At 40.2% G+C, this 26,745-nt stretch overlaps 1 protein-coding gene across 3 annotated transcripts in view; it reads left to right on the top strand.

The window, feature by feature from the left end:
• FHIT (fragile histidine triad) overlaps positions 1-26,745 on the top strand; it is a 536,395-nt gene that overhangs the window by 103,572 nt on the left and 406,078 nt on the right. The window contains exon 3 of one of the 3 annotated variants that reach the window (XM_027882371.1): positions 25,421-25,427. The exons of the other annotated variants lie outside the window; for them this stretch is intronic. The gene's annotated coding sequence lies outside the window, so the exon portion shown is untranslated. The remainder of the gene's footprint in view (positions 1-25,420; positions 25,428-26,745) is intronic. 3 annotated transcript variants of the gene reach the window in all.

Below are 26,745 nucleotides of genomic sequence, written 5' to 3'. Positions count from 1 at the left end.
GCCAATGACTGAAGAATTCGGACTGGATGTGCTTCTTTCTTCTCACTGATACATGAAAACAAACAGCCAGGGAAGCAAACTGGGCAAATGGCAAACTTGTGCAGAACTGGGGGAGTTTGATCTCGCTGGTAGAACAGGATTGGTGGGACAGTGCTGTGTCTGGAGTGCTGCCGTGTGTGGATCCTGGGTGAGGAGACTGGAAATGGGGAGTGTGTCCTATGGACAGGAGTGGTCTCAGTGAGTGGAGCTCTGCTTGGAAATGCGTGATGAGTCTGTGGAGAGCTCTTTTGCTGAAGATCATTAAGTAAAATGATGATCAGAAAAAATCTTTCCCCACTGTAGTGCTCTAGTTTGAATGCTGAGAACTGGAAACCAGCTCTGAATTTGGCCCCAGCTTCCTAAGAACCTTTTGTCTCAGCCCCTTTGAGACTTGTGAACTGTAAGGGGAGTTTATCAATATATTATCAAGTATTTGCATATGATATTGAGCAACCTGCATACTAAAATTTAGAAGACTTTATTTAAGGTATTCCTTCCCCTTCCTATTGCCAAATAAAAGGCAAGGGAGCAAAGGACACAGTTTCTGCAGGGAGATTCTTCCCATTTTGAGGCATTCAGAGGCTAATTGGTGCCAAAGCCAAGTTTTGCCTGTTTGTGAAAGATAATGTTGATAAGGTTTACCACATCAGTTTTCTAGGCATGGAATAAGCTGGGTTTGATTGCTTAATACTTTGATTTTTGGGCCAGACTTAAAAACAGAATAAAATTCTATGATTAACCCTCCTACATGCTCCTATGAGTTGAATGCACTTTTCAGAAATATTAAGAATCCAGTAGCTTTCATTAATGCTCATCCAGGTCTCTTTCAAGAAAGCACAAGAAGGTAATCTGTACTCTGGAGTGCAACAAGCTGGAAATAAAATAGATTTTTAGCATGTTCTTTAGTAATGAGATACATTTGCTTTATTGAAATAAACAAACCGGAGGAATAGATAGAGGCAAGGCTGGTGTTTAAAAGAAATCATAGGCCTGCCTGATAATAAAGAACTGTTCAAGAGCAATTCATCCTCGGGAAATGATTACCTCTGTCATCCAGCCAAGGTCAGTGACACATTCAGTTAATAGCTACATCCAAGGCAGAGGCGTAAATTATGAGAATACCATAACTCTAAGTCAGTTTGAGCATAAAAAATAATAAAAAATACCCCCACAGTTTGGAGGGTCTCCCTTAGCCTTTTCAGGTTTTGTGGTATTTTGTTGTTGTTAATCATTGTCTCCCAAATTGCTTCCAGAAGAGCCCAGGAAAATCAAATCTTGGTTGTGTTCTGGTACTGCCAAGGTGCTGCAGACAGAGAAAGGTGCCCACAGTCCCTGTTTTGGTGAGCCTGGCAGTAATCCTGCAAAAATGAATTCGACTACTAATAGTTGTCACTGAGCAATAATTTGTGCCCTCAAAGCAGAACGTTTCCAGTCTGGAAGGATGTTCATGTCTCATGCCTTGGCACTTGGGCTCAGCCAGTAGTGCTGTCACAGCCACTGTTTGTATAGACGTGGAAGTAGTAATTTTATTTGTGTTGAACACGGGCATTCTAAAAGTTAAAAGACAAACTTTCAAGAGTTTAAATGATTCTGTCTCCTTATGTGCCCCACTGCCCCAACAGTCAACCAGAAACCCTTACTACTGCTTTTCTTGCAGCTTGATTTATAGGTTATAAATAATTCTGCGCGATGGGTTTTGCTTTGAAGTCTAACTTTTGAACTTTAATATACACTACTATACTATATTGTTACATTGGCAAACAGTCGACTGAGACAAGGTAATGTGATTTTAAAGCTGTTTGCTCTTGCCTACTTTAATAAAAAAAAAGAAGAAAAATAACAACACAAAATGTGACTAAATTAGGCCTGAATGATCTTAGGGCAAGATGATCCTGTTACCACATGGGAAACCTTGTTTTGTGGCACATGGGACTGTTGGGGATGCTCCTTTTGGCTGTAGCTTCCGAAGGAAAACAAACTGTGGTGTTGAATAATGTTTTGTTTCCTTCCACTTGCCTGTTTGTTGTGGGATTCAGACTGGGGATGGTCTGAGGCAGAGATCACGCTGCTTCTGTCTGGATGTCATGCAGTGACTCGAGACACCTGTTTGAGAACTTAATATAGTGATATTTAATTGCACAATACATGCAGGGGCTTCTTCCCAGGTATGGACCCTTCCACCTTAGGTACATGACTTGTGGGGAGTAAGGTTTTACGTTGATTTTCTGTTTGCTCTGAATTTACAAACAGGTGTTTTTTAGAAGTTTCATGAACTTTATGGAGAAGGTTTTATTTACTTTTTAAATTACAATGGCTGTGATGCAGGGATAGGAAGGAAATGTAGCTGTGTTAATCAAAGCTGTCAGCTGTTTTTACTGGAGCACTCTTTGTATCAATTTTTAAAGTGTTTAATAAAACGTAGGGACTGTTTCCCCTCTTTCTAGTCTGTAGTCATCTGACTGCACTGAAGCCAAGAGAAGGTACTTTTCGTGTGAACTGCAGTAATGAGAAGAGAATGGTAGATTCTTCTCTGCTGAAGGTTTCAGCATCTGGTGAACAGTTTCTTTTTCTAGGTTGAAGAAGAAATCAGCAGTAGGTAATGGCCTCTGTTTAAAACCTTTGATGCACTGTTGGCAGCTTTTCCTGGCTAGGTCTAGGGTACTGGTTATCTTCCATATGAATTTTGCGTCAAATTCTGTGTTAATTTACTTCTGTTAATGAAATAAAACTCTTAATTCATTTTGCTTGTGTAAGGACTGAGAGGGTGATTTGGTCTCTTGGTTTTATTACATATTCTCCTTTTACAATTCCACACATGTGTATTAAAAATAACCCAGTCTGCTTGATTTTGCATGAGGCCAGAAATGCAGAGCCATCCTTTCGAACCTCTGAACTCTCGTGTGTAGTAAGTGCATGAGGAGTTCTGCTGGGTTTCCAAGGGGCAATAATTCCCAGGGTAGACTTTGGCAACTGCATAATTAAGATAGAACAGAGTGCAGCAGTTTAGCTTGGGAAACAAGCAGGGGTATCACAGGGATTTGAAATGGAAATGATGAGGGTGCACCTCAGCCAGCTCAGACTATCCAACCACTGTTAATGCCATGTCTGATTCTGTAAGAGAAGACATGGAATACAAGCACCTCTGGAAAAGTTAATGCTGAACATCTTGCAGTAAGGAATAGTAAAGTGTTTACAAGAAATATTTTAATCCTCATTAGAATGTAAAGCAGTTACAGGGCTGACACAGAAGTGTTCTGCTGACCTTCCTGCCCCCCATCCCCTTTTCCTATTTATCAGATTTTTCATCATATTACACATCTGCAGCCTTCAGAACAAATTCTGGCAAGAGTGTTCAGTGTCACTGCAGTGGTTTGACCCTGACTGGATGCCAGGTGCCCACCAAAGCTGCTCTGTCACTGCCCCCCAGCTGGTCAGGGGAAAGCAAATACATCAAAAGGCTTGTGGGTCAAGATAAGGACAGGGAGAAATCACTCACCCGTTACCATCATGGGCAAAACAGACCCCACTTGGGGAAATCAGTTCAATTTATTGCAAATCAAATCAGAGAAGAGCAATGAGAAATAAAACGAAATCTTGAAACCACTTTCCCCCCCACCCCTCCCTTCTCAGGCTCAGCTTCACTGTTCATTTTCTCTCCCTCCTCCCCCTCAGGGGCACAGGGAATGGGAGCTGAGGTGACTTCATCACAAGTTGTCTCTGCTGTTCCTTCCTCTGCAGGGGGAGGACTCCTCATACTCTTCCACTGCCCCAGTGGGGGCTTTCCATGAATTGCTGCAGGGGAATCTCTGCTCCAGGCCCTGGAGCACATCTTCCCCTTCCTTCTGACCCTGGTGTCTGCAGAGCTGTTTCTCTTACGTCTTCCTAAACTTTTTTTTTTCTGGAGGAATTTTGGAGGAATTTTTCTAGGGTTTTCTTCCCCTTCTTCAATCTGTTATCCCAGAGGCCCTGCCACTGGTGGGCTCAGCCTTGGCCAGTGGTGGATCTGTCCTGGAGCCATCTGGCATTGGCTCCAATGGATATGGGGGGGGAATTTCTGGCAGCTTCTCCCAGAAACCACCCTTGTAAACCATCCCCCTACCAATACCTTGCCTCACAAATCCAGTACTGTGGGACTGGGTCACTGGGAGGAAGAATCTTAGACGTTTCCTCAGGTCAGAAAAAAGCCAACTACTATGAATTCCTTTTTCTCATACAGAATAATGCCTTTAACACTCTGTAGTGAAACTTTTAGATGTGAGAGGAATTGCCAGCATCATCCTGTGTTGTTCTTTGGTGTGTCCCCAAAAATACTGCAGCAGAAGGTTTTAAAGAAGAAATTATGTGAGGAGTCCCACCAGCATAATTTGTGTCTTTACCTTTAACCAGTTTGTGTCAGAGTGAATTTGCTCCTTCACTGGAATTACTGTGTGTCCCATGTATGTTTGTAACTTCTTGTCCTGCATTCCTTGTCGTTAGTTCGTAATTTCAGAGGAAGAAGTAAACCAGGAACAATCTTGTGTCAGTCTCCTCTGCACAGAGGAAGGAACCTTCTGTATCCCTTGCATGCAAAGGAATGGTTTGTGCACAGGTTGTGCTTCAGCATCACTGAGCTGTGATGAAAACCAGGAGCCTTTAGGTATCAGCTGTTGATTGTCTCCGGAGAATTTCATGACCTGTGGGGGTAGATCAGGTGTAACCAAGTCAAGAAGTGCATGCATCTTATTGCACATTATCCCCCTACCCACATCATTATATTAAAAAAAATAAAAAATTCAACCTCCTCCACATTTATTTTGAGTGCTGCTCTAGTTGATCTGCATTCCCCAGTTCTGGATCCAAGGCTCAGGTCCAATATACTTAAATTTTAAAATTTGAATAATTAGGAATTTATCCTCTCCCTAAGGGAATGTTTTACCTTTCTGATTTTTAGTAATGTGGAGATATAAATTAAATGGAGTCCACTCCTTAGCTCTTCTTACTGGTTTTTGTTCTTGCCTTTTGATAGATAAGAACAAAATTCAAGTCTTGCCTGAAGGGCTGCTAATCTGTTTGTTCTTGATCTCTTAAACCTCTTTCCAAGAGGCCAGAATACTGACTCTAAGGTTTCTGAATTATTCTTTTCTTTGCTTTTCAATCCCTAAAGAGTACAGGGCCTCCTGCTAAGGTGGTTATTTTTACGTTCTTTCCTGTAGGAAAAGGTGCACTGCATTTTAACAAGACTTGTGTTTTTAAACAAATGAAGAGGTGCCTTGAGCAGAGATATTTGTACAGCACTGTAACCATTATAATAGTTGTCTTCAGGCAAAGTGAGACATGGTAAATAAAGTCCTTTCCTATTCCAAACTCTGGAATCCTTAGAGTGGGAGGTTAATAGAGTTCCATTGTAAGTTCTAAAGGGTGTGGGGTGTGTGTGTTTGTGTGAGGAGTCACCAGGCTTTGCTGTTTCACCTGCTAAAGGTGGGCAAAGCTTTTCCCCAGCTCTGGGAGTCCTGCCTCCCTCTTGCTTTTCACTGCAGTGGTGTTTGGCCCTCTGGGGCTTCTGTTTAGGAGTCCTCCTCTTCAGCTTGTGAAATGGCACAGCAGATTCTTTTTATTTCCAGTGTTCCTGCTGCAGCTGCTGCCTGGCATTCCTGACTTGTCTGGGATCTTAGTTTTGCTGTGGTGCAGAGAAACGACTTTTTTAATCTCCACATCCCAGTGAAAGGAGCATAAGGAAGGCAGATCCACACAGGATTCTGGTGGAGATGGCTCCCTGCACCAGAGCAATGTTTAGTTTTGCCTAAAAAACCTAAGGCTGAATGCAAGTGATGAGAGATGTAGATAGTAAGAAAAACTGTAGTCTGCTAAATGCTGTTTTCTTGCAGCACATGTAGATGTGGTACTTCTGGTTCCTCTTTTGGCTATTTGGAGCCCATAAGCTTATCTGTTATTGCTCATCACTGCTAGTTGAAAATGATGATAATTTTCTGGATCGATGATGTCTTTTACCAAAGATGGCTACATCTCTGTAATCAAAGAAAGGTATAAATGACCTTTAAATTGGATTTTATAGCTTTTAAAAAAATGTTGGGTTATTTGGAGGAAGTAGCCTCTGTTTAAATCTGACTTTCTTGTTCCTCTCAGGTGAAAGGTAGCTGGAATCTGTATGTAGACTTGCTTCCTTATGTGAAGCTTGATCTTGCTTTTATAGTTGTTAGACTTGGAATGCATTGGCTTATCCAGGAGTGTTAAAATTGCACCCACCTCTCATCCTAACCCCAGGTAGGATGTGGTTGGGATGTGCTGGCATAAACCTGTGGCAAAGCTTTTTCCAGAGTAACTTTCTCTTGAAATTCCTGGAGACCTTTATTAGATTTTTGATAGGCCTGGCACCAACCCTGTAGGATGTGGATGTGCATTTCAAAAGCTGGAGGAAAGGCACTTTTATTGTTTTCTTGTTTTTTTCCCTGGGATCATCCAGCTATTGCTGTAATGGTATATAAGTGAGCATTCTTTGATCTACATTAAAGATCCAAAAAATGCTGTGCTTTACTGTTTATTCTGAGTTGCCCTTCCCTGAAATCTTCAAAGGTTTTTCTGTCTAGAGTAGTGCTCATATTTTAGATGACACTGAAATTCATCACAAGCCTCAGCACCCGTTTGAGTGTTGTCTGGAATATCAATGGCCTTTTATTATTCTTTTCAAATAAACCCCAAACCCTGTGCATAAGTACATTTCTGAATCAGTCTCCACACTCCAGAAGCATCACTTTCTTCTGCATACAAACATGTGGTGGTGGTGGCAGCAGCAGCTGAATTGATCTGAAAATATAGAACCACACTGTACCAATTTCCCTGGGAATCTCACCTTGGAAGAGACCCCTGGGCATGAGAGGCCACTGCTCCATGTGCTGGTTCACGGAACCCTCCAAGGATTAATTAATTTCCCTGGTGCTGGTGATGAGCCTTTGCACCTAATGGTAATTTGGTAGCTGGGAAGTTGATGGAATTCCAGACCATACAGACATTTAACCATCTGCCTTGTTTGTTTTCTCTGGAATAAGCTTTGCCCAGTTCGAACTAAATAATTTTGGAAGAAGGGACTGAGGAGAGTAAAAGCCAAATGTTTGTTTACTTCTTTACAAACCAAAATATTGTGCTGAGTTTTAAGTATTGTTTACACTGTAATCAGCTTTTTAAATTCAGTTTTGTACCTGATTGCAGATATAAACATATGTGATTATTGACGACCAGCCTTCCAGCAGTCATCCTAAACTCTTTAAGTTCGATTTTGAAAGTCACTGTAAATCACTCTTTTTCTGCTTGTGGTGGCAGACTTTTCTGGCTCTGAGAGAAGAGGCTGCATACTGAGTTTTAAAATAGATACAAAGATAATGTTGATTAATGTGGGTTATTATGTAAGTACTGGACCAGCATTCATAATAGAATCAAAGGTGTAATAGAAATTAAGCTTACATTTAATTTTAATTACAAATTACCTCATTTACTCAGTCCCCTCTCACACCTGTCTGCTCAATGATCATTATCATGACACAAAAAGCACCCAAATATGGGTGAACCTGCCATGTGCAGCACTAAGAGTGCTAAAAGGAACTAATCCTGCTGAGGGGCAGGCACCAGTGTGCTCACCTCAGTCTGCCTTCCACAGTCACTGGACAAAGCCATGTGACTTGACCAAATTAATTTATGTTCTAATTAGACCTTTCAGATCATCTTATCTTTATTTGTTAAAATTACTCTTGATAAAAGATCTCTGCCCTGGGTAATTTATTCGAACAGTAAGTACTCATGAAGAGAAATGCACCAAACAAAACATGCTCTTCATTTCTGAGCTCATCTCTTTTAATAGTTGTCATTTTCCATCAATAGAAGCTTTTGTACCTTTGTGTTGCTAAATTGTTAAGGCCTGTGTGGGGTCTTAACAGCTCGAAGCTGCTTTTGCACTCGAGGCACTCCTCAAGTTTCCCTTCAATAAGAAAGATGAAGTTCTGTGCCCTTTGGCAAAGTATGTTTTCTAATTGATTTGTTGTGTTTGCCTCCCTTGAATATCCTCCAATATATCTGCCTGATTGAAAAAAAATTATAAATCCTCACATGAGGCCTTATTCCAGCTGTGGCTGTACCAGTGCCAACTGCAGAAAGTCATTTAACATTTGTTTGTGTGCTTGGGGTTTTCCTGCCTGCGTGTCCAGCAGTGACGCTAAACCTCTGCTGCAAGGTCTGGCAAAGGAATTCCAGGGACTCCCCAGCTCTTCAGAACTCCTGGTTCTCAGTGCACTTTCTTGATATGCAAATATGTCAACAGACTTGCTGTCCACCTCGATGTTTAGCACAACCTCTCCTCTTCTTTGCTCAGCGTTCCCCCTCAACCCGTTTTCTTGCTGTGTTGTATTGCAGAGCCTTCTTCAGTCTGTTATACACAAGCCTTATCTGTGGTGATTGAAATTGCCGTTGAAATGCCAGTAAAGATGGTAGGATGGGATTAACTGCCATATTCTGCATTCATCTAAACCCAAATTATTCTTATTTACAGTTATTTATTAGTGCCTCCTAATGATTTTTTAAAAATGCATTTTTGTGTACGTTGTGACGAACTCACCTTATTCTGGTTTCTTCACAAAAATGTCCTGTGTTGATAAGTTGTTTTGTGACAATGTGGATCATTTTAAAGATGTACCCTTTTTAGCAGTCAAACTTTCAAATGTAAAGGAAAAAAACAGCAGCTGAATTCCAGGTAGCTAACTTCATTTCCCATAAATTCATCTCAAATGGCATTAGTTTTACCTTATTTTAATTGCTTGTTAGTAAAGTCAAACATCAACCATTGCAGTATTTTTCCATTTGCTGATTTCAGGCTAACAAGAATATAATTACTTGACTTGTCCAATTTGGGGATGTTGTTTTTGCTTGTTTGGTTTTTAAAGCTTAGCAATGTAATCTTTTTCTGACACTCTTGATGCTGCTTGGCTGGGCTGTTACAAAATTCGGGGATGCAAATTATTGAGATCTCTAATTTCAGCAACTGTTGATTAATTTTCTCTCCCTAAACATTGTTGTAGAAACTCCCTCCAACTGCATCATCTTGCTTTTTCCTGAAGTCTAATGCTTAGTGAATACTTTTGATTTTTTTCTCTATTATTATTTTCATTAATACTTCTGCCACAAAATAGGCAGATATACAGCACAGTTATAAATTCTGTGTTCTTCTTGAAATTTCTCTTAGTGTTTTAAACTTGACTGGCCATTTTCTATATTTTTCTTTTCTCCTTGATTATGCAATTTCCTAGTCCTGACTCACATACATCCCTGGGAATGGCTTTACGTTCTTTTATTTGTTATATACCTTTCACTGCTCATCGAAATCATGCTAGTTTATTTTTTTTTAATCACTATGACCTGATTTCTGTTTGAGTTATGACTTTCCATGAGGTTGCAACATGTCCTTAAACAGTGCCTGACCTTATACAACCCAAATCACTTGTTCTCATCTGACTTCTTTAATGAACAATTCACAGGGGTTTATTATTTACATTTCTATAATTGATGAGTTTACTGAGTATTTTCTTAGTTTACTGTCACTTTTGGTGTTCTCTTGCCTTGTGGGTCGTTTTGTTTTGTAAATCTCTTTATTTACAGTTCTGAGGAAGGGGTAAGCAAAGGCAAGATAGTGGTGTGTTCTAAATGCTCTTCCAAGAACTGTGCCATCACATTCCTTTTTTGTGGTCTAGGGTTGGTAGATCAATCCAGAAGTCTAGAAATTTCTTTGTGAGAAGTCCCATCTGTGAGATAAAGTGTTCAAGTGCTCTAATCTGGAATAGAGGTTTTGAGGTCAAAGTTGACATTGTGAGTTTGAGTTTAAGCATTGTATCATTCTCCTTCCTCACTTGAATTATTGCCCAAGAAGAAACTGTTCCTGAATCATCTTGATACAAAAGGACATTTGACGATTGCAAGTTTTTGGATTTAGAGTGTTTTTAAATTTTTTTTTCCCTAACTGGAACTTAGGAAAGCAAAAATTGCACTTTGGTTTCATTTTACTCTTCCCGTAAATGATCAGTTTTCTTCTATAGAACTAATGTAGAATGTGCTGTACCAGTGAAAAAGTACATGTCTGACTGGAAGTTCATCAGATGACACAGAAAATTAACTTGTATCATCTTAAGGTTACCTTTGATTGCAGAAGTCGCTTTTTGCCCTGAGTAGGTGGATCAAATAAATTGTGCAAATAGACAATGAGTTAATGGAATGAATTAGGAGGGGATTAGCAGCAGATGTCCTTTATTCATCAGAGGAATGGCAGAGTGCTGTACATACCACGTAAGAAAGACATTTTCTGGTTTCCATGTTATTTCGTGTTGTTGTTTTGAAACAATGGGATGAGTCTGGAGTATGTGTTTTTAGATGGAATAGATATATCCATTTATAATCCACTTCTTATTCCTCTTCAAGTCTGGGTAATTTGGCGTTACTAAACTCAGTTAAATATGGGTCAAATACTAATCTCAAGTCTGGGAGATCCATACCACTGACTGATGAAACAGGCAAATAGGCCTGAAATTCTTTCAAACAGTGAAATAAATGATAGAAAATTTACCTAGATGAACTTCATGCATGTGAAGTGGCACTAAACTACAGCAGACAAGACTAGATGTGCAGTATTGGTGTGATAAGCAGGATTTCTGAGAATGTATCTTAAGTCAACTCTAGTGTGTTGGGAATTTTTCCTTTCTCTGAAAAGGCTTTGGATCGTACCTTTAGTAAATAAAACCAAAATCAACTGAAAAATTAATTTAAAACTGTGTTGACTCAGAAATAATTAAAATGGCAACACTTACATCTCATGCATTTAAGGCCTGCATGTAAATACATGTTGCACTCAGGCTGACCTGGTTGTTTACACATTGCACACACTACAGTATAATAGTTTTAAATGTCTTTAAATGCAAACTGCTGCTGCAGTTTGATTGCTCATTTGACAGAACACTTCTCTTGCGCTGGGAAAATGAATTCCCCTGGGGTAATCAATATTTGTCATGTCAGATTCCATACCTTTGTTTGCTGGGGGACAGGGCGGCCTCTGGGGAAGAGCTGATCATTCATGTGCTACTGTACCAGCAAGATCTATCTGGGGAGTAAAGGATTGCTCAGCCCAGATTAATCTGTCATCCTGCTCTCTTCTGGCTGTTCCCCCAACACCCTGGGCTGGGCTGGGTAAATTCTACACTCTGAACCTGAGAAAGTAACAGCTCTGGTGCCTTGGCTTGTTTGCTCTGGACCCAGTAACGTTTGACTGTGTGTGTGTCCAGTAGGGACAGAGAACACCCCAGTGTGGGAAACATAAAGGGGGCTGTAAATAGCTGGAGAAACATGCTTACTGAGGTTTTTCTCCAGCATAGAAATCATGACGAACTGTGCAATAGAACTGCCTTTTCCCCCCTCCTGTTGTTGAGTGGGTGTAGCCGTATAGATATTTGTGCACCAAATGTTCATGAAATAAATGACATACAAATAATATGCCCTGATTTGTCTTCAGAATTCTCCCATGGAGTACGATGCTCCACAGAATTCATCATACATGTATTTCTTCCTCTATATAACAAGCTCTGTTGCAAATTTAGCCAGCTGCTCTCTATGGACATGTAGAAATTGCAGGAAAAAAAATTACCCTGCCCAGTAAATAAGCTCACTATCCACCTGAGCAGGCACAGCGTAGGCACAAGCAGGGGTCCCTCGCTGTGCCTTCCAGAAGGTGATTCTCCCAAAAGCAGTGTCATTGGGCTCTTTATCCCATGCACAGAACTCCAGGTGTTCACTGTGGGGGAATGTGGCTGCTCCCCACACTGCTTTGCAGTTTGAAATGGCATTTCAAGGGATGCAGTTGCTTCAGGGACTTCTTATGAGATCATGCGGCTCTTTCATCTGCGATTACTCATCTCCGATCGCCGATTCTGCGGAGTGGCTCCGTTATCAGCGGTGCAGGGATCCCCTGGGGGGGCTTGCCTGCTTTAATCGTGCAAGTGTCCAGGGCACAGGCACAAACTGAGAAGCTGCACCTGAGTGAATCTCGAGCTGCCGTGCCCTGTGCTGTACATTCTGAAGAGACGCAGATCAAGGGCCTTTGGAAAAGTGATCATTTTGGGTGAAGTGTTCAGCTGTGGGAACACGGATTAGCCATTGCTACAGCAACTGTATCCGTTCTTCAGTTAAACAATGAATACACCTTCAAAGAGCAAGGCCCAAAATGGTGTTCTTTGAGGCTGAGACGTAGATCAGTCACAGCTTGGAACGTGTGTGCTGCGGGTGGAACTGGAGTGTTCTGCTGGGCAGCAGCTGAGTTCCCCTTGCCCTTAGCTGAGTGCATTAGGAGTGGGTTACACGCAAGCAAAACAACAAACCCAGATCTCCAGGTCTTTAATCCCTTGAAACATTGCAACTTGAGGAAATTTTGAATTTTGTGAATGTGGGTTTCTCTGTTGAATGTTCAGTGGTGTGATGCTGGGAAGTGAACTCTGATGTTAGGTCACTCCATCGAGGGCTATCAAAAAGGTCAAATGGGAGCTTTTAGAGCATCTTGGATTGCCAGAGGGTAAAAGCTTCACTTAATTTGTGCAGTGCGAGGTTAATGAGGATATACGGAAATAAGAATCAATTATCAAGATTAATACTAAATAACCTGGATTATCTCGGGTGAGATTGTTAGCACAATGACTTCACAAAGCACAGGAATAAGAATTAGTTGTTAAAACTGACTGCCAGAGGAAATCTTCCCTTGGGAAGTGATCACCTATTAAACTGTGAAGTTGTAAATTTTTGAATATTTAACTGATACAGGAGGTAGAATGATATGTATCAGAGAAATTACTTGTGTTGGTACCTATACATGTGTACGAACATCTTGTTTAATCGAGCAACATATGAACTACTTCACTGATGTCTACTGCAGAAAAAGGTTTTTCCCTTATAATTATAAGAGGCAACTTGGAAAAAATGGATTGCAACACTAGGAAAAGAGCTTTCTGCCATGCACTTGTCAGAGCTTTCAGTGAAGGGGATGTGGATGCTTTTGCTTGTGCTAATCATGCAAGGAAGCAGCGGAAAGAGATTGGAAAATGATGGGAAAACCATGACTTTCCACATTGCCAATTATTAGGAAACCAGTCTGTGGCAAGGTGCCACCTCACAAATGTAAAATAAGAGCCTGCTGCCCCATAAGGCTTGTGGTGCTTGATAATCTACTTTTTTCCCCCTCCATACTGAATAGAACATTTCTGGGATTGGTTGTGGAGTGTCCATCCTTGGGGATTCAGCTGGCCAAAGTCATGGTTGGAATGATGAAATGATGAGGTGTTTCTGATGGTCACACTGCTGTCCCAAGGCTGGAGGTGACACTTGTACATCTCCCTTCCAGCCAACGTTTCTAGATTGCACAGGAGTTCTAATAAAATTAGCTGCTCCTTCTCTCTTCACCTTTGACTTGCTGATCTTCCAGTGCTGGGGGGAGAGGGAAGTGCTCAGTTTAGCTGGTTATATTGCTGTCAGAAAGAGAAAATAATGCTTTAATTTCATACCACTTTGTCTTGGAAAGGGCACATTTCCTGGCAGGAGAGAACATCTGTGTGGAAAATTTTTAAGTTTCTACAAGTCACAACCTTGAAATACGTGATGATTTCCATAGTTCTTTTGTAAGCAGTGTTTCTGTGCTTGTCTGTTTGTTGCTGTTTACTGAAGTTTGGTTTCTTGGCAATTAAATACTTCTTCAATAGAGAGAACAAGTGAGGAAGCTTTCTGGGGAATTGTTCTTCCCTTTCCTTTTTCCCCAAGGCCTGTAAAATGAGGAATGTGTGTCCATTTTATTAATTCTGTGATTAAATTGTAGGTTTTATTTTTTCCTTTTCCTAGGAAATATTAAATCATTTAAAAGACTTATGGTTTTTGGAAGAATTTTTACCAGTTCAAGAAGCCCGAGCTTAGGTTTCTCAACAACATTTTCACTTTCTTCCCGTGACCAGATATTATGTGACTGTACTACAGTACATTCCAGCAGATTTTAAATAAACCTGCTCTAAATTAGTGAAAGAAAATTAGAAAATTTCCAGGGAAACCCCTTGCTAGATAGCACATCTGTCAATGCATTTCAAGCTGGAGTAATTTTCATCAGCCTCAATCAGCGGTTTTGTTCAGAACTCAAATATAATGTTTGCTGAAGACAAATACAATTTTTTTAGGTCATATCTCACACTTTCATCAAGTACCAAATATTTTGCTGTTGGAACTGTAACGTTCCAGCTTATATCAACAATGAACTAGTTAAATAAAAAACTAAAAGAAGTCTCTGAAGTGATGCATAACCGTGTGAAAACCTCTGAAGACCTTCAGTAAGCAAAGGGAGACAGAAATGACTACCCTTGCAAGTGCTGATAATACGCAGAGATGTTTGTCTTCAGCACGAGCTGGAAATGTGGCACATCACTATGTAAATTTGAGTGGAGTCCTCATTAAATATTTAAAGGATGTTGGCTTTCCGCTGCCCTTTCGAGGAGGTGGCATGTTCTTGGTAGAACATCTTCTGGTTTCATATTGCTGTAGGAATTGTTGCATTACATAAGCTTTGTTGACAAAGTCTAATCAATTTGGCGTCAGTTTGAACAAAGAATGTCTTCTGGTTACTCTGTGAAGACAGATTTTTTTAGCTGCAGTAAAACAGCTTTCACTTCTCTTGGTGATATTTAAGACCTTTGATACTTTTACACAGAAGAAACTGTACAAGCAGTCTCTGGGAAATCTTTATTGTGTCAAATGATTTTGTATTTAAAAAATAATTTTTATTTGAATACAGTGGGCTATTTTAGCACTTGATTTTAGAGAACTCCTTGAACTGAAACTTGCAGGACCTGCTTTGCATCTTTAATTCCTGGCTGGGACTCTTCTGGCATTTACTGAGCCAGTTGTGTGTCATGTAAATGAAATCAGGACAGGACTCTGCCCGGCTTCCTGGAGTCCCCTGGCTTGGGCAGATGGCAGGGCTGTGTTTGGGGCTCTCTCTGAGAGGGCTCTGCTCTCAGAGGGCTGTCACTGTGGGTTCCCTTTCTTTGAGGGTGTGTTTGTGCAGTGTGAAGCAGGAGGAGGTGGCTGCCACCAGGAAAGGACCATCACCTGATCCTGAAAGGAGCAGAGGGGCTTGTTTCAGAAGAGGAAGAAGGCACTGGAGAGCATGGGGGGGAGAACTGCTATTTCTCTTTGATTCCCAAGTGCACTTCCAGCTTTATTTCTGCCTGATTTACTTTCACAGGAACTAGCAAAGGGAACATGTCAGCAGCTGTTATTGTTGAGAATTAAAATTTAATGCCTTGGATTAAAATTGAAAGGACAGTGCCCTGATATATTTTCCCTCCCAAGTTTCTTGTAGTAATACACAGTAGGTGTTAACAGAAGTAGCACTTGGACCATTTCAAGCAATTGAAGAGGAAATTTGATAGAAGCCCTGCTGAATTTCCCAAGTCTAGGCAAGCTTGGCATTTTATGTTTCTAATGGATTTTTTTTAAACGAAGATTTGCTCATTAACACTTGTGCATGGAAATCCGAGATTCACAATGAGATCATCATTCATTCTTTGTATAGAAATGTTTCACATAGAAACTTCATGGGGAAAAACATTATTTAGAATGCAAAAATCAAGGGACTGAGAGAAGAGAGTGTTAAGAGTGTCACTGCAACTGAAACCGAGCCTCTCTTATGCATGTGCACTATGAGCAAGTCTTTAACTAGAACACATAACACTTTTCCAGCAGATTTCTTCCTTACTCAGTACGCAAGATGGACAGAGCTCAATTAATGAGCAGCTATTGAAGATGTTGTTCTCTCCTCAGTGTTTGATATGTGGCCCTAAGCTTTATTTACTGCACGTCATTCAGACCCTGCTCAGACGTTGGAATTATTAATTTCCTCACAGGCTTTTCTGTGCTGCTCAGCACTGCTGTATCCAAGTGCTACACAGGTTTTAAATTAAATTTATCTCCACAAAGCCCCAGTGAGGATGTGGTATTATCTCTGTTTTACAGATGGGGAACTGACAGAGATTAAGGTCAGAAAAATTCACCAAATTTGGATGCACATTTTTGAGACACAAGGCTGGATTTTAGAGCCCTTCAGATCATACAGCACATTCCATGTTCAGAAAACATCACTTGCTGCTTTAGTGTCAGATGTTTTTCTCGTGGGTGGATAACTTGTCCAGCTTCTCAAGGGTGCAGGCTGAGCATTCACGTGGCACTGCTGATTGCTGAGGAAAGGTTTGGTTTGGATACCTTGTGTGATGTCACACAGGAACTCGGAGCTTCCTCTAAGAGAGGCCCAACTTGAAGGAATCCCCTGTAGGAATGAGCCAGCGGGGCTGGTTGAAAACCCTCACATGAGTGTATTGTCAAAGGCTGTTCCTTAATGCCTGCACATAAATTGGGATTACACAAACCACCTGAATTCTCATCCTTGTCAATGTGATCGTTTGATTTTTACCATGGAGAAAGATTTATTGGGAATATTGAAATTTCGTGATCCAGTTAATTTGGGGAATGAATATTAATTTAGAAACCATATTGCCTCAGGGGTAGGACTTTTTTTCTGTGATAAACATGTAGAGGATCTTTCCAAAGGTACTTTGATTTATTTTCATTGCATATTCAGATTTCTTTCTTCTGTAAAGGCATACTAAATACCAGAAGATTCACGAGCAAGTCTGGCAAAATGCCATTCCTCTATTGAGATAAACTTTAACTGGTGATTTTATGTGCTCTGTTCACGTTTTGTATACCAAGTACATTTACATGTACATGATTTTGCTTTTATTTTCTCCATTGGCAGTTTATGTTATGCTAGTTTTTGTTTTAGGCTTGCTGGCTGCCAAAAGAGTAGCACAGAGAATTTAAGAGAACATGTTACTTCTTCACAGTCCTTTAGAAGTAGCAGTCCTTTAAAAGAACCAAAGCTAAACATGGTGATTTCTGAGTATTTCTGTTAGTTTTGGAGAACTTTTTTTGGATTAAATTAACCAAGGAGAAAAGATTTTACTGTATCATTTTCTGTCAATTTGTGGGCTCCAAAATCCACCTCTGCTTTTTTTTTTTTTTTTTTTTTTTTTTTTTTTTTTTTTTTTTTTTTTTTTTTTTTTTTTTTTTTTTTTTTTTTTTTTTTTTTTTTTTTTTTTTTTTTTTTTTTTTTTTTTTTTTTTTTTTTTTTTTTTTTTTTTTTTTTTTTTTTTTTTTTTTTTTTTTTTTTTTTTTTTTTTTTTTTTTTTTTTTTTTTTTTTATCTACAAGATAAATATTTCTATATATTTTTCCAAAGGTCTTTGAAATCTTCAGCTGACAATGATGAGAGAAGGGAAATGTTTCATCGTGGCTCTGCCTGTCAGAACAGGGGCTGGGTGTGTTGCAGTTGTCTAGCTGGGTAGTAAAGCTGTTTCTTTAACTACCTTTTTAATGTTAGCCTACATTAGCTTGTTCTCAAACTACGCTTCTCCTATTGTGCCAAGTCCATATCTTTATGGAACTGGGAGGCTACTTGATGGGTAGAAAGTTGGAAGCTTTTCTCCTGGCTGTGAAGTGCATTTGTGGAAGCCAATACAGCTCTTACAACATCGGGAGAAAATGAATTTTTCAGTAGTTTCAGTCTCTTTTGTTTACAGGCGTAAACAGTTCCAGACTGCGCAGAACCAGCTATTCCCAGAGCTTTATGGTGTTGCTGTGGCATTACCTACACAGCAACTGCTTGGTGCTGAGGGAAAAATGAATGTTAGTGAGAACTTTGCTTTTCTGAGTAGAATTACCTGCTGGGTAGCTTGGGCAGGACACGTGTCATGTAAATGACCCTTTAAGTAATAAAGACCAGGCAAATCATATCCTTTATTTAAGAGGTGCAATAATAGTCCAAAGTTTTCATTGGAAATAACCCAGTATGCCTACCTTCTGTAAAATGTTGGCCACTGGTGCTGGAGCAGTCAGGGCTGTGGAGCTGAGCTGGCAAACTGGTTGATGAGTTGTCTGTGGGGTGGACACCACTGCAGTGTGAGGAGCTCACAAATAAATCCCAACCTCAGCTCTGACAAATGCCAGCCAATTCCTGAAGCTACGGAGGGATCTCCAGCTGAGCTCTCTGCCAGTTTGTCATACCTCAACCTAAACATTCATCCTGCAGATTGTAGATTAAGATTTAATCATGTCTATAGGTTTCTAATTACTCCTGAGGATCTTATTAGAAAGCCTTGCTGGCAAGGAACTCCAAAGCACTTTCAGTAGATTATACAAAAATTTGTTCCTGAATTAATTGCAGAACAGTCGTCTGGCACCCAATTCTTGTTCATAATGTTAGCAGGTTCACTGAAAAATTATTCCAATCCACCATGTGACCATAAATGTTTCTTAGTCTTGAAAAGTTAAAAGCAGTAACGTTAAAACATTTTTTTGTTGATGCCTGAAGTGATGTGGCGTCGGACAGAAAGCCAAGAAGACATCAAAACCATACAAAGTATTTGCTTGGTTTATGGCTTGATTATGTGACTCATGCAGTTCTGTGTGGTGAGTCTTGGTTAGAAAATAATCATAGAGACTGTTTTCTGAAAGGAAAAAAAGACCCAGAAATCTTATGGTGTTTACAGATAGATGAAAACGCATATTTTCAGGATATTTGGCAATCATGAAATAAAAAGCAAGCAGGGAAATGATGTGCATATACAGTTAAATGTGTAATTAGTACAAGCTACAACATACTTATTACATAAGACAATTAAAATACTTGTATATAGTGCGAGCACTTGAAAATGTTCCTGTTTAAAGAATTTTTCTAAGCATTCCTTCATCTTTTACGAAGGAAGATGCAGGCCAGAATATTGGAAATGCAAGTTTAGGCCCTGTATCACAATATCTTCCCCTTTGGTTTTGATTTCTCTGTATTTCTACTGCCATATTACAGTGGAGAAAATGCCTTACTACAGCAATTATTTGGAAATTTGATTTTGGGAATATTGACAAGATTCTCTTGGACTCCTCTTACATGTGTAAATCAATCAAAGGACAAAATGCTGAACCTGGTGAAGCTAGAAAACTCTGATAGATTCTGGTGGTTAATTTGCTAAGAGCATCTGTCTGTGGTGGGAAAAGATTCCTAAGGAGCAATTTAAGGTGAAAATCTAACCTCTAAGTTCCCAGGGTTAGTATCTTACCCAAGTAGATCTAATGCCTGTGTGTATTAGATAACAGGAACAAGTAAGCCACTTGTTCTCAGCAAAAAATATCTTATGAAAAGGAGTGTCATATTCAGTAAATAGATATGTTTTAATATAACCCTACTAGGGTCGATTTTCTGCTACCACATATGAAAGATCTCCTGAAAAAATAATCCCATAAGACTGCCTGTGTTTGCCTAAATTGAGTCAAGTCATCATGTTCAGCATTACCAAACCAACCCCAGAAAGCTGGAAGGAGGTTCCTGTCGTGTCTGGTGCTGGTCTGACAGTGAGGAAGGGTTTGTTTTCTTTCCCAAAATTTGCTTACCCTTTCAGTTCATCGAGCACTGTTAACATTCAACGTCGCCTTCTCGACTGAGGGCCACCCAGTGCTCTGCCACAGGGGTCTGACAGACACGGGGAAGTGGCCAGAAAGCAGCAATGTCATTTCCTGTTCTCTGAACACATGGTCTAGTACACAGAGAGCATGTTGGGAAAATCAGAGGGACAACACGTGCACAGAGGGAAAGTTAAACCTAGATGAGTGTCCTTTGCTTGCAGTTTGCAGTTCTACTGCTTTAAATGAACCAGAAATATAACAAGCTTGCATTTTGCCAGTGGCTGTTGTATAAACTTTTCCAAAAGTATCTATCCAGTGTCAGCATTAGGACAGCACTCTAACTGTACAGTGTGTGATTACACGTGTACCTGTGCCATGGTGGTTCTGTAATAGGACAGTTGTAACACTCCAGTTTTAGGGCAGTGGCCTTGACCTGCTTTTCCTGTTGGGAGCATCCTTTCCCTCCCAGGTGTTCCAGAGAATGTTGGGGAGCAGCCAGTGAGCACCCCCGGGCTCAGCCCAGGCATAAACCTCAGTCACCCACAGCACTGCTGGAATCACCTGCCTGGGACACCCTCAGGGCCACGGGGGAGAGCTCTCATTCCTGGGGGGGGAACAGAGGTGTGGACAGAAATCCTGTCAAATGAGGCTTCATTAATTCTATGGAACAGCATGATTGAAGTGTTTTTATTTTGGAGAGCAAGCATATCTATAAAATGGTAAAATGAGAGCTAATGGGACGTCTTAAATATTCCAGCATCTAGAAATAAACATAAATGCACTGTACATAAATGTAAAGAACCCACTGTCTAGTATTATTAGCTATATATATAAATGTAAATCTGACAATGAATTTTCATTACGTTACTATTTTCATCCATATGCCTGAGGAATTGTTAGACTAAGTACAGTGTCTGCATTTTCCTCTAAATTCTTGTGTTACATTTATTAATTCAGGAAACTAAAATGCTTGTGGAGATACTTGGGTATCACAGGAATTGCTCTAAATGGAGCAAATTCAAATGCATAGTATTACCAAAAATCCACGGTCTAATAATAACACATTGCATTCAAACTTAAATTCTGGAGAAAAGGATGAAAGAACAAGATAGACAAAATATCTCTATAGATCTTTGAAAGTGTATGCTGATTCGGAAGGGGGTTTTGGAGTGATGTAACTGTTTCCTCAGTGACAGAAGTTAGGAAGTCCTGCCCTGTGTTTGGCAACTGCCCATCCATCCATCCATCCATCCATCCATCCCCCCTGGCTCGCTGCACACTCTTCTCTGTGCTGGCCCTGAGCTGTGTGGACCATCCTTTGCCACAGCACACCTGTGCTCGCTCTCTCCCCCTCTCTGTCACTCTGATTGCACTTTGCTTTATACCATTGTCCAATTTGGGGAAGTGCCATTTCTCTCTTCTCCCCAGGGACTTTTTTTTTACTCCCTGAATCTTTTCCCACAGCTCCCTGCAGCTTTTCTGCTGCAGCTCTATTTGCCCCATTTCTGCTGTCCAATACTATGGATGTCCAAATAGAATTCACTCAGAGGAAGTAGTGAGCCACTTCAGGGGAAGGCTGAGTCTTGGTGTGTGTTTCTAAAGCCTATAAAGTGACTTTATGTAGAGCTATAGAAGTAATAATAAAAAAAAAAGGTGCTAAAACACGACAGTTTTTTTCTTTGCTCCCCATTTTTAAGGCCAACTTGTTTTTTCCAACTAAGGGCACAGCAAAAGAACATTCCTAGCTGTTCCATCATGTCAGCTCTCTTAGTTTGTAACTTCAACAGAAATGAGCTTAAGCTCAAGTGTTTCAGTGTGCAGTGTGCTGGTCTCTATAGCGACCTTCCTCCCCCCTCTCTCCTTTTGCTGGGGTAGAGTTTTCCTTACTCTTATATATCTCAAGAGATGTCACAATTTTTTATTGCTCCTGGAGCATGTAATGTAGCCCTAGGTAGCCACATTAAAAAAAAAAGGATTTTCACAGTATAATTTCTGCCACTTACTGCATACTGTGGAACATTTCCTTAATTTTTTTTTTTTCCTTTTCTGCCTTCTACCTTTCTGCTTTAAAAAATGGCATGATGGATATTAATATTTTTCCTTAATAAAAATGTATTTTCCCTTGATCTTAGTTTTGGTAATACATTATTCAGTGCTCCTTTTTAATAAAAGCCACTGGTTGTTCCATTACTCACAGCAGTTATTACAACACTAAAGGTCTCGTTCATCAGAGTGACTTGCAGAGGCAAATCCAAACCCCTGAGTTCTCCATGCATCAGGGTAATAGCTGTGGTGCATGCAAGTTATTAAAGAAATTTAAAATATAATGTGTGTTTCTCTGTTTTGTTTTCTTTTGTATTTTATTGCCTGTGTGTGCTTGTGCAGATTTTGCTGTTCCAGTAGAAGCCATCGAGGAGGTGAACCTGTCGATTGTGTTGCATTTTGTAAACCATCCTTCTTAAATTCACGGAGATAGAACACGGATTTTGGGTTGTTCCTAGTTACCAGACTTTTCTTTGGATTCCTGTCATTTTGTTGGAGAATAGGAGATATTACAATCTTAGATGATCTTTGCTAATATGAGGAAAAACAGGCACAGGTGTCCAGCAGAGAAGATTGGGAGAAGCTCTTGATCAAGCCTTGGGATTCTGTCTGACATAACTTCTGTAATATTGTGGTGTGTTGAGTTCACGCATTCTGGACATAAACTGGACATAAACCAACTGCAATATGATGCAAGACAGCAATTTTATTTCATGTTGGTCACCATAAGAGTTTTTTTAAGAAAGCAAGGTTCAAGGTCTAGCGAGGGTGTCAAAACAGAAAAAAAAATTATGAAGAAATTTTGGAAGTGTGTGGAGAAGTTGAGCTGTTGCCTGAGCAGCGAGGGAAACAAGAACTTCCACTGCCAGAATTATTTTTGCAACATGGTTAAATGACACTTGAGTCATCTTCTAAGGAACACAGTGTACATATGGGCACGTGAAGAATGGAGAGCATGTTTAGCACTTTGCTGACTCTTCTGAACCCTCATTTTTCTCTGAATTTAATGTATTATACAGTTCTTTTGCCTCTACAAACCTTTTCATTTATTGTTTATAACTTTGCACTCTTTACCTGAATTATAAGAAAGAAACAAGTTGGCCTAATTTGTATTCCAAAATGCTTGCTACAGGAATGGATTTGACAAGTACTTCTACATCATTTAAAAATATTTATGCCCTCTCCATGTATTATGGATGGTATATGGCTTTTGATGTCTAGCTTGATTCTGCATTTGTTGATTAACTTGTCAATGTTGTGATTGCTTTACAGTGTTGCTACAAAGTGGTTCACTTGCTTTTAGGTGTCTGCATCCTTCTTGGTCAACAAAGACCTGAGTGTCTGAAGTTTGAAAGGGCTTTGAGAGGGTTTGGGGTATTTTGGGAGCAGAGGGGAGGCCAGTTTTGGTTTTTTCGATTTGTTTTATTTTTGGGTTATTTGTCAGGGAGGTTGGTTTGATTGTTTGTTTGTTTGAAGACTGCGACCTCATGACAATGATGGACCAGACAATTTGGAAATAGGTGTAACCCAAAAGCTACAAACCGGCAGGGGGAGGGACGATTCTCATGGTGGTCAAAAACATGCTGGAACAGCAGCATCAAGGCTTCCAGGCCAGACTGGGAGAGCAGAATGGAAGAGCCTGTCTGAGAGGTGCTGGGAAGTGCAGGTGCAGCTCAGGTGAGGGGGAGCAGAGCTGCAGGGAGAGGCAGGTTGTGGGATTGCAGATGGATGGCTCTTGGCTTCATCACTCAGGTGCTTGGGTACTATACAGCAGACCACAGCCTGTTTTCCTTTTAAGTGTAGATAATTTAGGTTGATTGACCATGCTAAGAAAACGACCCTATATTTAAACAGTAATAATTTTGATGTTTTCTTCCCTGCTAGATTAAGCAGAGGAAGCCACGTGTAGTGGATTCGAGTCCATCATAATCTGCCTGCGATGGGAGAAATTGGTCCTTGTCAACACCACAGGATTGGTTGCATGCATCATATTTAATGGGCTTTCTGTTCAGCAGCTTCTGGGGGTGGTGAAAACGGAAAATAATCCACATAAGCTTTTCCCTTCAGCCTTGTGTGGAGCCTTAAGTACCATCCCCATGCAGGGAATCTAGGCTATGGCTGTAACAGAGACTTGAGCACCTTTTCTAGGGCTGTGATTCTTCTTGGCTTTTTCAGAACAGAAATAGCAGTAGCATGTGATGTTTTGGCTCACTGAGAAGAAGAGGGTTTTTTAATTAGAGGCCAGTTGCTGGAACTGGAAGAACACAAAATCGCTGAATCTTGGGGAGGCGGAGGGGGGGGTGTTGAAGGATGCTGAGAGATAAAGCTGCTCTAGGGACAAAGGGCTATGAGAAAAACTATGTGATTTTAGAATAAAATTATTTCCTTTTCTTAGTGTTCTTAGGAATTCTTTGATCAAAATGTCAATTCATGGCTGCCAGCAACAAGGACATTCATGTGTTGAGTCAAATAAGTAATATTCTGACTTGAGTGGATTTCATCCTCACAAAGGGGCAATGATGGGAGGGAATAAGTTATAAATTACAACTCATGATGAGAGGGGAGGTAGCATGCAGGACAGGTCTTCATTGTACATTACTTCTGGAACACGGTGCAGGATTCAGATGCCCAAGTAGGAATAGAAGTCTCCCATAATCAAACCTTTGAGAGGAAAACGATTCCAGATATTTGTGTAAGGATATAGTTTTGAAGGATAAAGGGCAGCTTAGAAAATGGGATTGAAAAAGCTCAAGTGAAACATAAAGATCCTTTACTGTAGAGGTACTTTATTCTCTTAACTACAATGTGTGACATAAGTTATATAATCTTGTTGAATTTAGGAAAAAGACACACATGTTTAAGACCTTTAAAAAATAATAGTAAGTTGTTTTTATTTTGCCACATAAATTTGTGGTGTTTTTACATTGAAATTGAGTAGCAGAATTAGGAATGTCAAAATTAATGAGGAGATGATGCTGATGTGGTAAAATAACAAACTTTAAAATTTACGAATGCTCCTGGGGTTGCTCTAAAATAGTCCTTTCTATTAGCACAGAGAGATAGTGGGATTGTAATTGGTTTCCTTTGACACACACATGTTAAGTCAGCAGCCCGTTTTGCATTATATTCTCTCCTCCCATTCCAGCCAGACCTGTGGCTTTCCCAGAACTGTGCCCGTGGGATGGCTCAGCAGAAGCCTGGAGCTTGGTTGCCAGCAGGTGCTGAGCTCAACACCTTGTTGTTAAGGACAAGTGATTGTGTGGTAAAATAAAGAGGCATTTTGGAGCAGCAGCACCATCTCAATCAAACATCCAGTGGGGAGGCAGCAGGAAGAGAACCTTAAAGAATTAGTGCCATCACTCCTTCTAATCAGTACAGAGAAAGTAACTTCCAACAGTTTTGCACATCTCTGATTATAGAGATGACATGGAACAAGCAGGCACTGATCTTGATGTCCTAATGACCTGGATTTGGGTGAACTTCTATTCAGAGTTCTCCCTGTGTGTTTGACACCAGTGATTCTCCAGCTTATGCTATTTAAGAGCTGAAGCACAAACCAGAGCCCCTGACTTCCAAAATTAAATAAATGTGGAGAACTGAGATGTGTTTAGATTTTCTCTCAAAAATACATTTAATATATGAGCAGTGTTTTTATAGGCTGGGCATATGCAATGTGCCTTTTGAAACTTTAGCAAAACTGTACTAATAATCGAAAATATTTCAAGGTATCTCAAAGATTTTTCTTAATTTTAACATCCTTATTTTGTAATGTAGAATTCCAGTGTCTTTTTTTTTTTCTCTAGCATGAGTTATACAGATTTGAAGTCTGTTGTGGCTGTAAAATTAGTCTACTTGTTATGTTAGCCTTTAATACTGTATTCCCACCTACAACTGCAGTAACACAGCTTGAAGGGAATTTAATTAGGAAAATGAGGCAGATGAAATAGGCAATGTAATGTATATCTGCAATATGAAGAAGAGTAAATACACTTTTCATCTGAATAGTCAGAATAGAAGCTGTGTTAAACTGGGCTGAAATTCACTCAGAAATGGATTTCTTTTCTTTTCTGTCATTACTATGTAATTGTCCTCCTTATTACTGGGGATTAGAAAGGCTACCATCATTAGAGAAGAAACATCTTTCACTGATTGTATTTAGTTTCTGGTTTATCTGGCGCTGACCTCCTCTTGATGCAAGAAGTGGAAATCCCTGGAGTAACAGAGGGTGCAGTGATTCCAATCCTCTGGGGAACCTCGAGCACACCCTGTTTGCACCTCCTGACCCGTGTGCACCCGTGCTGGGTGGATTCCTGCTTGTTTACAGGCTGTCCAAGCAATAAGCAGGTGGAATTCAGAGGACTGAGAACTTCCCTGCCTGGCTGCACTCTGGAATATTCCAGCCTTGCTGCAGTGCTGTGGATTGTTGTGCCTATTCCTTGTTTCCCCAAGGTGTTTGTCAGCGTTTGTGACCGTCACCCTGTCCAAGGAAACACAGAGCGTCACTAGGGCAGAGAACAGCTTCAGTAGCATATATAGTAGATCATAAATAATTGTTTAAGAGCAAAAATTCCCACAGTCCCTTCTCAGAATTGCAGAGTAGCACTGGGAAGCCTGGAGAGTTAGAGAGCACAGCCAGTACAAGGGACACATTTGTTTGAAACACGTGCTGTATTTCTTCAGTCTGAATTAAGAGATAGAAATATGTTATTCAGATGCATTATTGTGTAGTAAGCAAAGAGAAATGGTTTTAATACATGCATTGATTCTATGTATGAGATTTTAAAATGTTCTATTAATTCTACATCAACCCAGTTGGGCTGTAACGTGATTGTTCCAGCTGTTGCTTAGAGAGGTACGAGATTAGTACTTTTACTTTAGTGCTTTTTCTCAAGTGTTTTAAACAAGATTGGCTGTGAAATAAGTCAAGATGCATGTGGTAGGTGTATGATGAATTCATGGTTCAGGCAACCTCATGTCATCAACCTTATTTTGCTACTGTTTGTTGCTTTTTGCCTGTGGCAGCAAAGAGGCAGAGGACTTGTGGTGATTACCAAAATCTCAAGTTCTTTCCCTCCTTAAGTCAAATTTCAAAGCACCAGATTTTAAA

Source organism: Empidonax traillii, unplaced genomic scaffold (genome assembly GCF_003031625.1).
Source record: "Empidonax traillii isolate 1590-97213 ecotype Southwest subspecies unplaced genomic scaffold, ASM303162v1 scaffold104:size2570737, whole genome shotgun sequence".
Lineage (NCBI taxonomy): Eukaryota > Metazoa > Chordata > Aves > Passeriformes > Tyrannidae > Empidonax > Empidonax traillii.
This window is presented reverse-complemented; position numbering and strand designations above follow the sequence as displayed.